Here is a 14,607-nt window from a genome sequence, read left to right on the forward strand (position 1 = left end):
GTGGGATGGATGGTTCTTCTCCTGGTCTTGTCTGAGATCACTTGCAACTGCAGGCAGCTAGGGGTTTGGCTGGGAGCTGGTTGATCTGGGACCTCAGCCAGGGTATGTTTTTGCTCTTTGTGGTCTTATGTCCAACAGGCTAGTGTCCTGGGCTTCTTTCTAAGAAAGTGAGGCTCAGGGTCTCTTCAGGGGCAGATCCTGAAGCAGTTCTAGGGGTCTTCTCTAAAGAAAATAAAAACCATTAATATGAAATTAGGTCCAGGGCCTTGGAAGAAGCCAGTGCAAGTAAAGGGCCCAAAGCTTGAGCTGCAGGAGCCTTCCTTCCAGAACATCTGCCTTTGGTCTTTTCTGCTCTTGGATCCTCAGTGAGACTTGATGGGGTCTGACATCATTCTTACCCTTGAGAATGGGCCAGGGAACTAGCATGACATAGAACAGGGCCTCTTCTCAGTGACATACCTAAGTGCCCCCTCTCGCCTCCCCAACTTGCCCCTCTCCTCTCAATCTTGAAGCTGCTATTGCTGTACTTCAATACACTGAATTTATTGAGACATAAACTTTTATCAAGCTTTAGATTTTATTTTATTTTATTTTTTGTTGAGATGGATCCTCATTCTGTCACAGTCTGGAGTCCAGTAGCACCATCTCGGCTTACTGCAACCTCCACCTTCTGGGTTCAAGCAATTCTCCCACCTCAGCCTCCTGAGTAGCTGGAATTTCAGGTGAGTGACACCACGTCTGGCTAATTTTTGTATTTTTAGTAGAGACAGGTTTCACCATGTTGGCCAGGCTGGTCTGGAATTCCTGACTTCAGGTGATCCGCCCGCCTCGGCCTCCCAAAGTACTGGGATTACAGACATGAGCCACTGGACCCTACCAGATTTTATTTTATTTTATGAGTCAGGATCTCACTCTGCCACCCAGGTTGGAGTGCAGTGGTGTGATCAGGGCTCAGGCAGCCTCAAACTCCCCATCTCAAGTGATCCTCCCACTTCAGCCTCCTAAATAGCTAGGACTGTAGGTACTCCACAATGCCTGATGACTTTTTGTTTATTTTTTGTAGAAACAGAGTCTCGCTATATTGCCCGGGCTGGTCTCAAACTCCTGGATTTCAGTGATCCTCTCCTTGGCTTCCCAAAGCTCTGGGATTACAGGTGTGAGCCACTGCGCCCCACCCAGGCTTTAGATTTAAAAATTCAACTCCTGCCCCTATTTCCCCCCACAGATATGCTCTCTGGCATAACTTTCAAAGGTCTATTTGAAACTCAAAAGCTAAGAATGGACTCTTTGTTCTGCTGTATCCCCCATCACTTCCTGAGGGAATGAGCTTCAAATGTCCTACCTGCTTCCCAAATGGGCGGAAAGATTCAGGAACAAAACCCACATTAGATAACAGTATAAAATAGCATCCGGCTGCACGGTTAGAATTGCTTGTTTACACAGGCCTAGGAGCACCAGGTGAAAAATGTGAGCTTTGCCCTCACTTGGGGCTCAAATTTACCTGGGCATGTTTGGTGGGGGATGGAGCCACACCGTAGGTGCAATTGTGTTCCAGAGAGAGAGGCGACATTGGAGAAGAAAGAATACACCATGCTAGGCTCAGACATGGGGCCTTGGGTGGGATGTAGGCAGTGGCTCTTTGCACAGGGTGTGGCTATAACTGGGACCTCCGAGTGGTGGCTCATGGTTGCAGTGGGGAAGGAAACTAATCTGGGTATAAAAGCTGATGAAGCTGTAGCACCAGGAGTCCAAGCTGTGAAGGAGGTTGAATCCTTCCTCCACCAGCAGCAGACTGTGAGCTGCAGAGTCAAATATGTAAGTAGCAATTATTGGTGAGGCTGTTGGCAGCTCATGGGCAAGAATAGAGGTTGTTGGCAGGCAAGTAGCAAGGGCAAGGTCAGTGGCGCTGGTTGGGGTCTGATGTGAAGGTAGTGAGAACTGCAAGAACTCTTTTCACCTAATGACTGCAAACTCCTGTGCTAAGAGATTTGACCAGCCCTAGCATGGCTTCTAGCAGCCTCAGGTGGCATCTCTGGGACCATCCAGCCCCCTTTTAAGCTCCTGTCTGTAAAATCTTCGGGCAGTCAAAAGAATGAACTGTTTGTTGGCAGCCAGTACCTAATATAGACCCCTGACACCCACTTTCACAAAGCATTCATGAAAAGGGCCTCCTATTGAGACTCCTTCCTCTGCCCTTTGAGATGTGTGTGTATCTCCTACAACTTACCTTTCTCAAAAGACCTGAAAGCCATTCCTTTGAAATGTGATTATCAGGAAGGCCTCTGTCTCCCAGTCTCTATGGGAGGACAGAATCCCAGCCTTGCTGATCGCCAGCTAGCAGGCACAGCTGGCCGACTGCATTTTCACTTGATAACTTTTCCCTTTAGTCCTTGCTTGCCTCTACCCACTCCCACTCCCATTCTCCCTTTAAAATGCTGTTACCTCTGGGTAAACCAGAAGAGAGCTCAGCTCTTTTCCCTACTGCCCCTCATTACTGCATATAATCTGTTTTCACTGTTTTAACCAGTATCTGGCTTGTTTTTCTTTGACAGTTGCTCAGGGGTTATCAATGGCCCTCCTGGGCAACTCAAAGTTGCAGCCTGCACGAGGGGTGAATCAGAGGAGAACTGGTATCCAATCAGGTGAGAGTGACAGGGCAGAGCAGTGACCTATGGGCAGGAGTGGTCTGGCCAGCATTGAGGATATATTAGGGACCACAACTGGGGCACATGGTGGTTTTTGCCCAAGAGAGACAGCCAACTGTACAGCCTGAGGCAAACTGATGTGGGCAGAGAGCATGGGAGTCACCTCCCCCAGCAGTCCCTGCATTCATACAAGGGGGCAGGAGACCCAGAAAGGAGGCATCCTGCTCATTTTTTTTTTTTTTTTTTTTTTTTTTGAGATGGAGTTTCACCTTGTAGCCCAGGCTGGAGTGTAATGGTGTGATCTCAGCTGACTGCAACCTCAGCCTCCTGGGTTCAAGTGATTTTCCTGCCTCAGCCTCCCAAGTAGCTGGGATTATAGACATGTGCCACCATACCTGGCTAATTTTATATTTTTAGTAGAGATAGGATTTCACCATGTTGGTCAGGCTGGTCTTGAATTCCTGACCTCAGGTGATCTGCCCGCCTCGGCCTCCTAAAGTGCTGGGATTACAGGTGTGAGCCACCGCGCCTGGCCTCATCCTGTCCTTTTACATGTCAGCTGTTGAGTCCACAGTCTTTCTGTCAATCAGAACTTATTTGTGTACATAAACCACAGATACAACTCCCAGTGTACTATCGTGGCAATGCTTGGAGATCCCTGTTCACCCAAGAATCTCTTTATTGAGACCATTTATCACAGTCGTTATCATTGATCTCTTGAATGAAATAATTATTTTGTCTTCTTCCTGCAGGATGGAAAGTTTCCTTTTGAGAGGAGAAAAAATGGTGAAAAGAAAATTCTAGCAAATAAAAAATTAGTTGCAAGTCTCCTCCTGTACTTGCTAAGTAAGTAAGGGGACTCTCTGGATGACCTCAGACTTTCGGGAAATTGAGGAAGCATATTCCACAGCAGCAGTCCCATCCCAGGGTAGGAGTGGGGCGGCAGCGGGGCAGGGAAGAGAGCTGGAAATGGGGCACGAGGCTGAGGACCCAGGACAGAAAAACTCTGCACCTGCCCCTTTAGTGACCAAGAGTGAATTTCAAACCTAGATTTTGAGTGACAGTAAATTTATAGAAATATTTTGAGCCGGGCGCGGTGGCTCAAGCCTGTAATCCCAGGACTTTGGGAGGCCGAGATGGGCGGATCACAAGGTCAGGAGATCGAGGCCGTCCTGGCTAACACGGTGAAACCCCGTCTCTACTAAAAAATACAAAAAACTAGCCGGGCGAGGTGGCAGGCGCCTGTAGTCCCAGCTATTCGGGAGGCTGAGGCAGGAGAATGGCGTAAACCCGGGAGGTGGAGCTTGCAGTGAGCTGAGATCCGGCCACTGCACTCCAGCCTGGGCGACAGAGCGAGACTCTGTCTCAAAAAAAAAAAAAAAAAAATTTTGAAACAGGGTCTTTGCTTTGTTACCTAGGCTGAAGTGTGCAGTGGCATGATCACGACCCACTGCAGCCTTGACCTCCTGGGCTCATGCGATCCTCCTACTTCAGCCTCCCAAGTAGCTGGGACCGCAGGCTCCTGTCACCATATTCACTTAATTTTTAAATATTTTTTTTGAGAGGGGGTCTTGCTGTGTTGCCCAGGCTGGTCTCAAACTTCTAGAGTCAAGTGATCCTCCCACCTCAGCCTCCTAAAATGCTGAGATTACAGGTGTGAGCCACTGTGTCTGGACAACAGTCAATTTTTATGTGTGTACTTAAGGTTTGCTATATTATTTGAAGTCAATTATGTTTCCTTCTATAACTTTGGATTGAGGTCAAACATTGTTGCTCCAGATTTTTTTCCAGATAACTGGAGTGTGGTACATGCTAAAAGAAGCGGGCTTCCCCAGAAGAAATGATACTTACCTGACACAAGGGCTTTAGCTAGATCTGTTTAGCCACTTCCAACCTTTCTTCAAAAGTAAACTTTTTCATTTTCAGATTTCTTCTTTTTATAGATGCCAGTGTTACTTGCCATTTTTTTAAAAATTAAAAAAATTTTTATTTTAGCATAGATGAGGTCTTACTACATTGCCCGGGCTAGTCTTGAACTCATGGGCTCAAGCGATCCACCTGCCTTGGCCTCCCGTATTTTTAGATTTTAAAATACTTTTAGGATTTAGTCCGTGAGCAGTGGCTCACACCTATAATCCCAGCACTTTGGGAGGCTTAGGAGGGCAGATCACCTGATGTCCGGAGTTTGAGACCCGCCTGGCCAACATGGTGAAACCCCGCCTCTACTAAAAATATAAAAATTGGCCGGGCGCGGTGGCTCAAGCCTGTAATCCCAGCACTTTGGGAGGCCGAGACGGGCGGATCACGAGGTCAGGAGATCGAGACCATCCTGGCTAACACAGTGAAACCTCGTCTCTACTAAAAATACAAAAACTTAGCCGGGCGAGGTCGCAGGCGCCTGTAGTCCCAGCTACTCGGGAGGCTGAGGCAGGAGAATGGCGTGAACCCGGGAGGCGGAGCTTGCAGTGAGCTGAGATCCGGCCACTGCACTCCAGCCTGGGTGACAGAGCGAGACTCCGTCTCAAAAAAAAAAAAAAAAAAAAAATTAGCTGGGCGTGGTGGCGCATGCCTGTAATCCCAGCTACTCGGGAGGCTGAGGCTGGAGAATTGTTTGAACCCAGGAGGCGGAAGTTGCAGTGAGCCAAGATTGTGCCACTGTACTCCAGCCTGGGCATTGGAGTGAGACCCTGTGTTTAAAAAAAAAAAAAAAAAAATTGAGTGAAAGAAGCAAAAGATACAAGAGAGCAATACTGAGTGATTCCCTTCATATGAAGTGCGAGGACAGGTAGAAACTAATTTGTGGTTGTGAAAATTAGAACAACGGTTGCCTCTGAAGGGGAATGACTGGTGTGTGGCATGGAGGAAATGTTTGGGTTGATTAAAATGGCCAAAATCTTGTTGGGGATATTGGTTTCACTGTTGTACATGTTTGTCAAAACTCATCGAACTGTACACTCAAGACCTGTGCATTTTTCTGTATGTAAATTATAGTTCAACCTTAATTTTAAAAGAAGCAGTGAGCCCCCAAATTTTAGATGATGAACTGGTTTGGATTGCTACCTCCTTTCCTTAAAGTCAACTGGGGGAGAAACTCTGCAGGGAAACAGATTGCAGAACCAACAGAAAATAAAAATGAGGCCATCCTTCTTCTCTTTGCCTCTACTTCCTCCCTGATTGAAGTTGTCTTTTCTTTCTTTCTTTTTCTTTTTAGAGACAGAGTCTTACTCTGGTGCCCAGGCTACAGTGCAGCGGCACAGACGTGGTTCACTGCGGCCTCAACCTCTTGGGCTTAAGCAATCCTTCTTGCCTCAACCTCCTGAGTAGCTGGGATTACAGGTGTGCACCACTATGCCTGGCTTTTTTTTTTTTTTTGGAGACAGAGTCTTGCTGTCACCCAGGCTGGAGTGAAGTGGCGCGATCTAGGCTCACTTCCATCTCCTGGTTTCAAGCAATTCTCACGCCTCAGCCTCCTGAGTAGCTGGGACTAGAGGCTTGCACCACCATGCCTGGCTACATTTTTGTATTTTCAGTAGAGACCGAGTTTCACCATGTTGTTCAAGCTAGTCTGGAACTCCTGAGCTCTGGCAATCTGCCCACCTCCGTCTCCCAAAGTGTTAGGATTACAGGCGTGAGCCACCACGCCCAGTCACCTGGCTATTAAAAAAAAATTTTTTTTCTTTAAATTTTATTTGTAAAGACAAGGTCTCCCTATGTTGCCCAGGCTAGTCTCGAACTCCTGGGCTCGAGTAATCCTCCCACCTTGACCTCCCACAGTTCTGGGACTATAGATGTGAGTCAATTCACTTAGCCAGATTGAGGCTGTCTTAAACCCGTGTCTAGAGGGTAGGTAGTTGTGGCTGGGATAGAGGGCCGTGGTGGGGATGGTGAACAGTCTGGAAGAAAGTGTTTTTGTTTTTTTAAATGTATTGATACGTTTAGATTTTTTGGATATATTTGTATAACTGCCTGTTTGACCAGGACCTGTTTGGTTTGGTTTGGTTCTGCTTTGCCTTTTGCTGGAGTCCTTTTAGGAAAAACCTTCACTTTCTTCAGGGTCAAGTATTTGTGGGGTGATATTGGCAATACAAAAGCTCTGCAAGGGTGAAGAAAGCAGGAACATCTGTCACTCTTCCTTCTTCTCCAACCTCCAGGCTGTGGGATCATCGTAGTGAGACTACCTGATATCAGGGTCTGTTCTTTCTTTCTTTTTTTTTTTTTTTTTTGAGATGGAGTCTCGCTCTGTTGCCCAGGCTGGAGTGCAGTGGCCGGATCTCAGCTCACTGCAAGCTCCGCCTCCTGGGTTCATGCCATTCTCCTGCCTCAGCCTCCCGAGTAGCTGGGACTACAGGTGCTCGCCACCTCGCCCAGCTAGTTTTTTGTATTTTTTTAGTAGAGACAGGGTTTCACCGTGTCAGCCAGGATGGTCTCGATCTCCTGACCTCGTGATCCGCCCGTCTCGGCCTCCCAAAGTGCTGGGATTACAGGCTTGAGCCACTGCGCCCGGCCCTATCAGGGTCTGTTCTTTCTAAGGGGTTGAGGTGGAACCTTAGGCAGTGGAGGTGCTTGGAGGAGTGGCAGGCAAAGGGAAGCAGCCACAGTTCCTGGGATGACCTGAGGTGAAAGGGGACTTTTGGTCCTGGTGCTCATCTCCCTTTGTCTCCTTGAATTCATGAGGGCTAATCTAAATTCAGGCCTAAACTTTGACTCTTCCTCACTACTTACTTCCAGACAAATTAGCTGATAGAGATCTGATTTGATTCTGATTATTTAGCCATAAACTGAAATTTTTTCCATTTTATCATTCTCACTTTTCCTTCTTTTCCTGTACTACATGCTTTATTTTTTTTGCCTGTCATTTATTTGTTTGTTTATTTATTTATTTATCTATTACAGAGTCTTGCTCTGTTGCCCAGGCTGGAGTGCAGTGGCGCTATCTCGGCTCACTGCAACCTCCGCCTCCCTGGTTCAAGCAATTCCCCTGCCTCAGCCTCCCGAGTAGCTGGGATTACAGGCGCATGCCACCATGTCCGGCTAATGTTTTTGCATTTTTAGTAGAGATGGGATTTCACCATATTGGCCAGACTGGTTTCAAACTCCTGACCTCAGGCAGTACCCCCGCCTCGGGCTCCCAAAGTGTTGGGATTACAGGCGTGAGCCACCACACCCGGCCTTTTGTGTCCTTTAAAACTGTTCCTGGCTGGGCATAGTAGCTCCTGCCTGTAATCCCAGTGCGTTGGGAAGGTGAAGCCAGACGATCACTTGAGGCCAGGAGTTCAAGACCAGCTTGGGCAACACAGTGAGACTCTGTCTCTACAAAATTAATAATAATAATAAAATTAACCAGGTGTGATGGTACCATTTATACTCCTAGTTTCTTCAGGAGGCTGAGGTGGGAGGATTGCTTGAGTCTAGGAGTTCAAAGGTGCAGGGAGCCATGATTGTGCCACTGCACCTCAGGCTGGGTGACAGAGTGAGATCCCCATCTCTAAAACAAAGTCTGTTGCCACTGTGGCAGTCTCCTCCACAGGCACATGCAATATGACATTTCTCATTTCTCCCCACTTTCAAAGTAAATATTATTTCTATGTTTGTTTCTTATATCATTGTTTGCCTCTTATTAGCATGTTCAGCATTCTCCCTGGCTTTATTCTTCTTGGCTACTATGGGGTTGATAATACGTGAAACATTACTTGGACACAAGAACAGCAACATTGTTGAATTGTATGTAGTTCACAATGACCATTCATTACAGCTAATGCCATCTGTTGGTGGAGGGAAGAGTTGACATTCTTTTTTTCTGTGACTGTAGACATTGAAATGTAAGGGGAGAAGCTTGTCTATACATATTACTCAGAGGCTTTAAAAATAATTCATTGTATATAGTAGATACTTTTCCTTGTAAATACATAAATATATCTATTTTATTAATTAATTAATTAATTTATTTTTCGAGATTGTGTCTCACTCTGTCGCCCGGGCTGGAGTGCAATGGCTCGATCTCGGCTCACTGCAACCTCTGCCTCCTGGGTTCAAGCGATTCTCCTGCCTCAGCCTCCAGAGTAGCTGCAATTACAGGCATGCGCCACCACACTTGGCTAATTTTTGTACTTTCAGTAGAGACGGGGTTTCGCCATGTTGGCCAGGCTGGTCTTGAACTCCTAACCTCAGATGATCCGCCTACCTTGGCCTCCCAGAGTGCTGGGATTACAGGCTTGAGCCATTGCTCACAGCCTAGATCTATTTTATTTAAAAATATCTTTGTACTATTCCATAGTGTGGGTGTACCATAATCTATTCAACCATTCCCCAATTGATGGGCATTTAGGTTATTCCCATATTTTATTTTATTTTATTTTATTTTATTTTTATTTTTATTTTTTTTGAAATGGAGTTTCACTCTTGTTGCCCAGGCTGGAGTGCAATGGAGTGATCTCAGCTCACTGCAACCTCTCCCTCCTGAGTTCAAGCGATTCTCCTGCCTCAGCCTCCCGAGTAGCTGGGATTACAGATATGTGCCATCAGGCCCAGCTCATTTTTATATTTTTAGTAGAGATGGGGTTTCACCATGTTGGTCAGGCTGGTCTCAAACTCCTGACCTCAGGTGATCCACTTGCCTCGGCCTCCCAAAGTGCTGGGATTAAAGGTGTGAGCCACCACGCTTGGCCTTATTTTTTATTTATTTTTTTTGAGACAGAGTTTCACTTTTGTTGCCCAGGCTGGAGTGCAGAGGCACGATCTTGGCTCACTGCAACCTCTGCTTTCTGGCAATTCTCCTGCCTCAGCCTCCCAAGTAGTTGGGATTATGTGCCCGCCACCACACATAGCTGATTTTTGTATTTTTAGTAGAGACAGAATTTCTCCATGTTGGCCAGGCTGATCTCAAACTCCTGACCTCGTGATCCGCCCGGCTGGTCTCAAATGCCTGACCTCAGGTAATCTGCCCATCTCAGCCTCCCAAAGTGATAGGAGGCAGGCATGAGCCACGGCACCCAGGCCTAAAGAAAGCTTTTTGTTTGTTTGTTTTTTGAGACAGAGGCTCACTTTGAGACCCAGGTTGGAATGCAGTGGCATGATCTCAGCTCACTGCAACCTCTGCCTCCCAGGTTCAAGTGATTCTCCTGCCTCAGCTTCCCGAGTAGCTGGGACTACAGGCACGTGCCACCACACCTGGCTTATTTTTAAATTTTAATTTAATTTTTTTTTGAGTTAGGATCTTGCTCTATTGCTCAGGCTGGAGTGCAGTGGCGTGACTATCGCCCACTTCAGCCTTGACCTCTGGGCTCTGTGATCCTCCCACCTCAGCCTCCCAAGTAGCTAGACTACAGGTATGCACCACCATCGCTAGTTAATTTTTTTTTTTTTGTAGTGATGTCATCTTGCTATGTTGCCCAGGCTGATTTCAAATTCCCGGGCTCAAGTGATCCTCCCACCTCAGCCTCCCAAAATGTTGGGATTACGGGCATAAGCCACTGTGCCTGGCTTAAATTTTTTTTACTACAGATAATCTCAGAAATTACATATCTTTAGGTTTAAACATACATTTCTTTGATTTTCAATAAGGATATAATTATTCATCATGTCAATAAATAGATTTCTGCTTCATAATTTTTTTTTTTTTTTTTTGAGATAGAATCTTGCTCTGTCACCTAGGCTGGAGCACAATGGCACAATCTCAGCTTACTGCAACCTCCACCTCCCGGGTTTAAGTGATTCTCCTGCCTCAACCTCCTGAGTAGCTGGTATTACAGGTGCATGCCACCACGTGCAGCTAGTTTTAGTAGAGACGAGGTTTCACCATTTTGGCTAGGCTGGTCTTGAACTACTTACCTCAAGTGACCCACCTGCCTTGCCCTCCCAAAGTGCTGGGATTATAGATGTGAGCCACAGTGCCCGGCCTTGCTTCATGATTTTTTAGTGCTTATATAATGTTACAAGATGTAACAGTTTACCCAGATAACCTCTACTGTTGGATATTTGTGTTGTTTCTGTAGTGGCAAACTCAAATGTTCTTTATATCTCTTTCACTGGCTATACGTGTGGGCTTTATTGCAGCAAGGTTGCAGGAGTGAAGCAATAATCAAAATAAACCAGAGATTTCCTGAATAAACCTGTGTCTTCAGACAGTGGACAGTTTTCTTTTCTTTTCTTTTCTTTTTTTTTTTTTTTAGATGGAGTTTCACTCTTTTCGTTCAGGCTGGAGTGCAATGGCACGATCTCAGCTCACTGCAACTTCCGTCTCCCAGGTTCAAGTGACTCTCCTGTCTCAGCCTCCTGAGCAGCTGGGATTACAGGCGCCCACCACTACACCCAGCTAATTTTTCAAAATATTTTTAGTAGAGATGGGGTTTCATCATATTGGCCTGGCTGGTCTTGAACTCCTGACCTCAAGTGATCCGCCCACCTCTGCCTCCCAAAGTGCTAGGATTACAGGCATGAGCCACTGTGCCTGTCTGACAGTTTTCTATAATTATCAGCCACTTCTAGTTTTATAACATCACTGGTCATGGTGGCTTCAAGATTTGTGACATAAGGCATTTTTCTCTGGTTAAATTAAGGTGGAGAAACTTCTTTAGCTGACTAGCTGTTTGAAAAATATCTTACAACTCATGAGCTGGCTTTTGTCATTAATTCAGTTAGGTGGTTTCAGATATTTATATTTTGTTGTAGAGACAGAGAAGCATATTTTTTGAAATGTTTGTCCAAATTCTGAGTGCCAGCCAAACTTTCACACTCCTGTCTATTATTCTAGGGAGTACTACTCTAAAGAATACAGTAGTTCTCCCTTATCTGTGGTTTCACTTTCTTTAGTTTCGGTCACCCATGGTCAACCATGGTCTGAAGATATAAAATGAATAATATCAGAAATAAAAACCATTCAGAAGTCTTTGAGATGGAGTTTTGCTCTTTTTGCCCAGGCTGGAGTGCAGTGGCGCTATTGCGGGATTGATAAGGAATTAGACTGATGGGGTTCAGGAGGATATGTATTGTTTAGGTGCACCAGCCTAGTTGGATTAACATCCAAAGGACTGAGCCCTGAACAAACAGTTAAGTTACCTTTTAAGCATTTCATGGGGCGGGGGGAGATCTGTGCAGGGGGAGGCATATTACAGAAGTGACAAACAAAGACAGTTATTCAATTAATTGAGACATGCATTACACCATTTCTTACTTTTCAAGGACAAACATGTTTTATCTGTCTAGTGACCTTGCAGCTGCACAGTTAGAGAAACAGGGTCTTCACAATGCCTGGGAAAGGAGGAGATAAGGCTCACTAGCCACAGAAAAGCAGGCAGTTAATTTTTAAAGGATTCCAGCTCTTTCTCTTTTTCGGGGGGAATTGGGTTTTCTTACATACAATGAGTTTCTGCTTACACATTTTAAAATTTCTTTTAATTTCTGTTCCAGCACAATCTTGGCTCACTGCAACCTGTGCCTCCCGGGTTCAAGTGATTCTCCTGCCTCAGTCTCCTGAGTAGCTGGGATTACAGGCAACTGCCACCATGCCCAGCTAACATTTTATGCTTTTAGTAGAGATGGGGTTTCATCATGTTGGCCAGGCTGGTCTTGAACTCCTGACTTCAGGTGATCCACCCACCTTGGCCTCCTAAAGTGCTGGGATTACAGGTGTGAGCCACTGAGCCCAGCCCATAAGTCTTAGATTGCATGCCATCCTGAGTAGCGTGACGAAATCTTGTGTCATTCTGCTCCATCCAGCTCAGGACATGAATCCCCACTTTGTCCAGTGTATCCACGCCCTTCCCCCACCACCACCATTAGTCACTTCCTAGCTATCTAGGTGATCAGATCAACTATCTGAGTATTTCAGTGCTTGTGCTCAAGTCACCCTTATTTTACTTAACAATGGCCCCAAAATGAAACAGTAGTGATGCTGGCAATTAGGATATGCTAAAGAGAAGCTGTAAAGTGCTTCCTTTAAGTGTAAAGGTGAAAGTTCTTGACTTGAGAAAAAAATCATATGCTGAAGTTGCTAAGATCTACAATAAGAATGAATCCTCTATTGGTGACATTGTGAAGAAGGAAAAAAAAACTCATGCTAGTTTTGCTGTCGCACCTCAGACTGTAAAAGTTGTAGCCACAGTGTATGATAAGTGCTTGGTGAAGATAGAAAAGGCACTAAATTTGCAGGTGGAAGGAAGACGTGAACAGAAGCATGTTCCAATCTATGGCAATATATTTAGCCAGATTAACTTAAGGTTAATTAAACTTTTTTTTTTTTATTTGAGATAGGGCCTCACTCTGTTGACCAGGCTGGCTGCAGTGGCACAATCTTGGCTCATTGCAACCTCGACCTTCTGGGCTCAAGTAATCCCTCACCTCAGCCTCCCAAATAGCTGGGACTGCAGGCACATGCCACCACACTTGCCTAATTTTGTTCATTTTTTGTAGAGACGGGGTTTCATTGTGTTGCCCAGACTGGTCTTAAACTCCTGGACTCAAGCGATCTTCCTGCCTCAGCCTCCTAAAGTGTTAGGATTACAGCTGTGAGCCACGACACCTGGCAAATTAATTTTTATTGTAAGTTTGTATGTATAGGAAAAAACAGTATATATAGGGTTTGGTACTATTCGTGGTTTCAGGCATCCACTGGGGGTCTCGGAATGTATCCCCCAAGGGGAGGGCCACTGTAATTATCAAATTATAGTTGGGCTGGATGCGGTGGCTCACTCCTGTAATCCCAGCACTTTGGGAGGCCCAGTCAGGTGGCTCATAAGGTCAAGAGATTGAGACCATCCTGGCCAACATGGTGAAACCCTGTCTCTACTAAAAATACAAAAATTAGCTGGGCATGGTGGCGCGCACCTGTAGTCCCAGCTACTCGGGAGGCTAAGGCAGGAGAATCGCTTGAACCTGGGAGGTGGATGTTGCAGTGAGCCACTGCACTCCAGCCTGGCAACAGAGCGAGACTCTGCCTCAAAAAAAAAAAAAAAAAAAAAAAAAAAAGTTGGATAAGTATTATATCAGAACTATTTTGTTTCTTTTTTTGATTTATTAATATATTGGATAAGTGTCTTTTTGGTCGGGGCCTGTTTGATTTGTCCACAGGAAGATCTAGAGCATCACTATTTGTCAGGAAGAGGAAATACAGGCATGAAACCAACAGGACAAACTTTTTTACTTTAAGGATTTTCCTTCTTAGTGTCTGTCAAGGGCTTATGACCAGAAAGAGTTGTCCAGTCTATGGAACTGAATTGTATTAACTTTAGAGATTTTACAGAAACTTGAATTTTGTTTACAATTGGTTCTTATGTGTTTATCTTGATTTATAAAGATGCATCATGTTTGACAGATTTAAACATATACTTCTTTTTGAGTAGTCAGCAGATAATTATAGACTATTTGATTTCTTTTTTATTTTGTAGAGAGGGAGGTTCTCCCTATGTTTCCCAGGCTGGTCTCAAACTCCTGGGCTCAGGCAATCCTCCCGCCTTGGCCTCCCAAAGTGCTGGTATTACAGGCAGGAGCCACCACATCCAGCCAGACTATTTGATTTTTAGCATGCTTCCTAAGAAAGGATCCCTTCCCCGCTTCCTTCCTTCTTTTTCCTATCAAGGGATAGTATACACATTACCGATTTCATAGCCTATATTAATCCTGAGTACTTGATGGATTTTTACAGATGTACGCATCCATGTGACCACCTTCCAAATAAAGAAAGGGAACATCTACAGCAAGCCACTGAGCCTCCATGTGCCCCTTTCCCATCTATACTATTCTCCTGTTGGAGGTAACTACAATTCTGATTTTTTTTTTTTTTTTTTTTTTAGCGACAAGGTCTCCCTCTGTCGTTCGGGCTGGAGTGTAGTGGTGCAATCGTGGCTCACTGAAGTCTGGACCTCTGGGGCTCTCTCTTTCAAAAATTTTAAAGTGGGCTGGGTGCAGTGGTTCATGCCTGTAATCCCAGTACTTTGGAAGGCTGAGGTAGGCAGATTACTTAAGGCCA

At 45.4% G+C, this 14,607-nt stretch overlaps 1 long non-coding RNA gene across 1 annotated transcript; it reads left to right on the plus strand.

Annotated features, from left to right (window-relative positions):
- Positions 1-931: 931 nt before the first annotated feature.
- LOC103882367 lies at positions 932-14,607 on the plus strand. The gene is made up of 3 exons (XR_002521610.2): positions 932-2,642; positions 3,398-3,491; positions 14,284-14,607. It is a non-coding gene; the product is annotated as an uncharacterized LOC103882367 (long non-coding RNA).

Source organism: Papio anubis, chromosome 1 (genome assembly GCF_008728515.1).
Source record: "Papio anubis isolate 15944 chromosome 1, Panubis1.0, whole genome shotgun sequence".
Classification (NCBI taxonomy): Eukaryota; Metazoa; Chordata; class Mammalia; order Primates; family Cercopithecidae; genus Papio; species Papio anubis.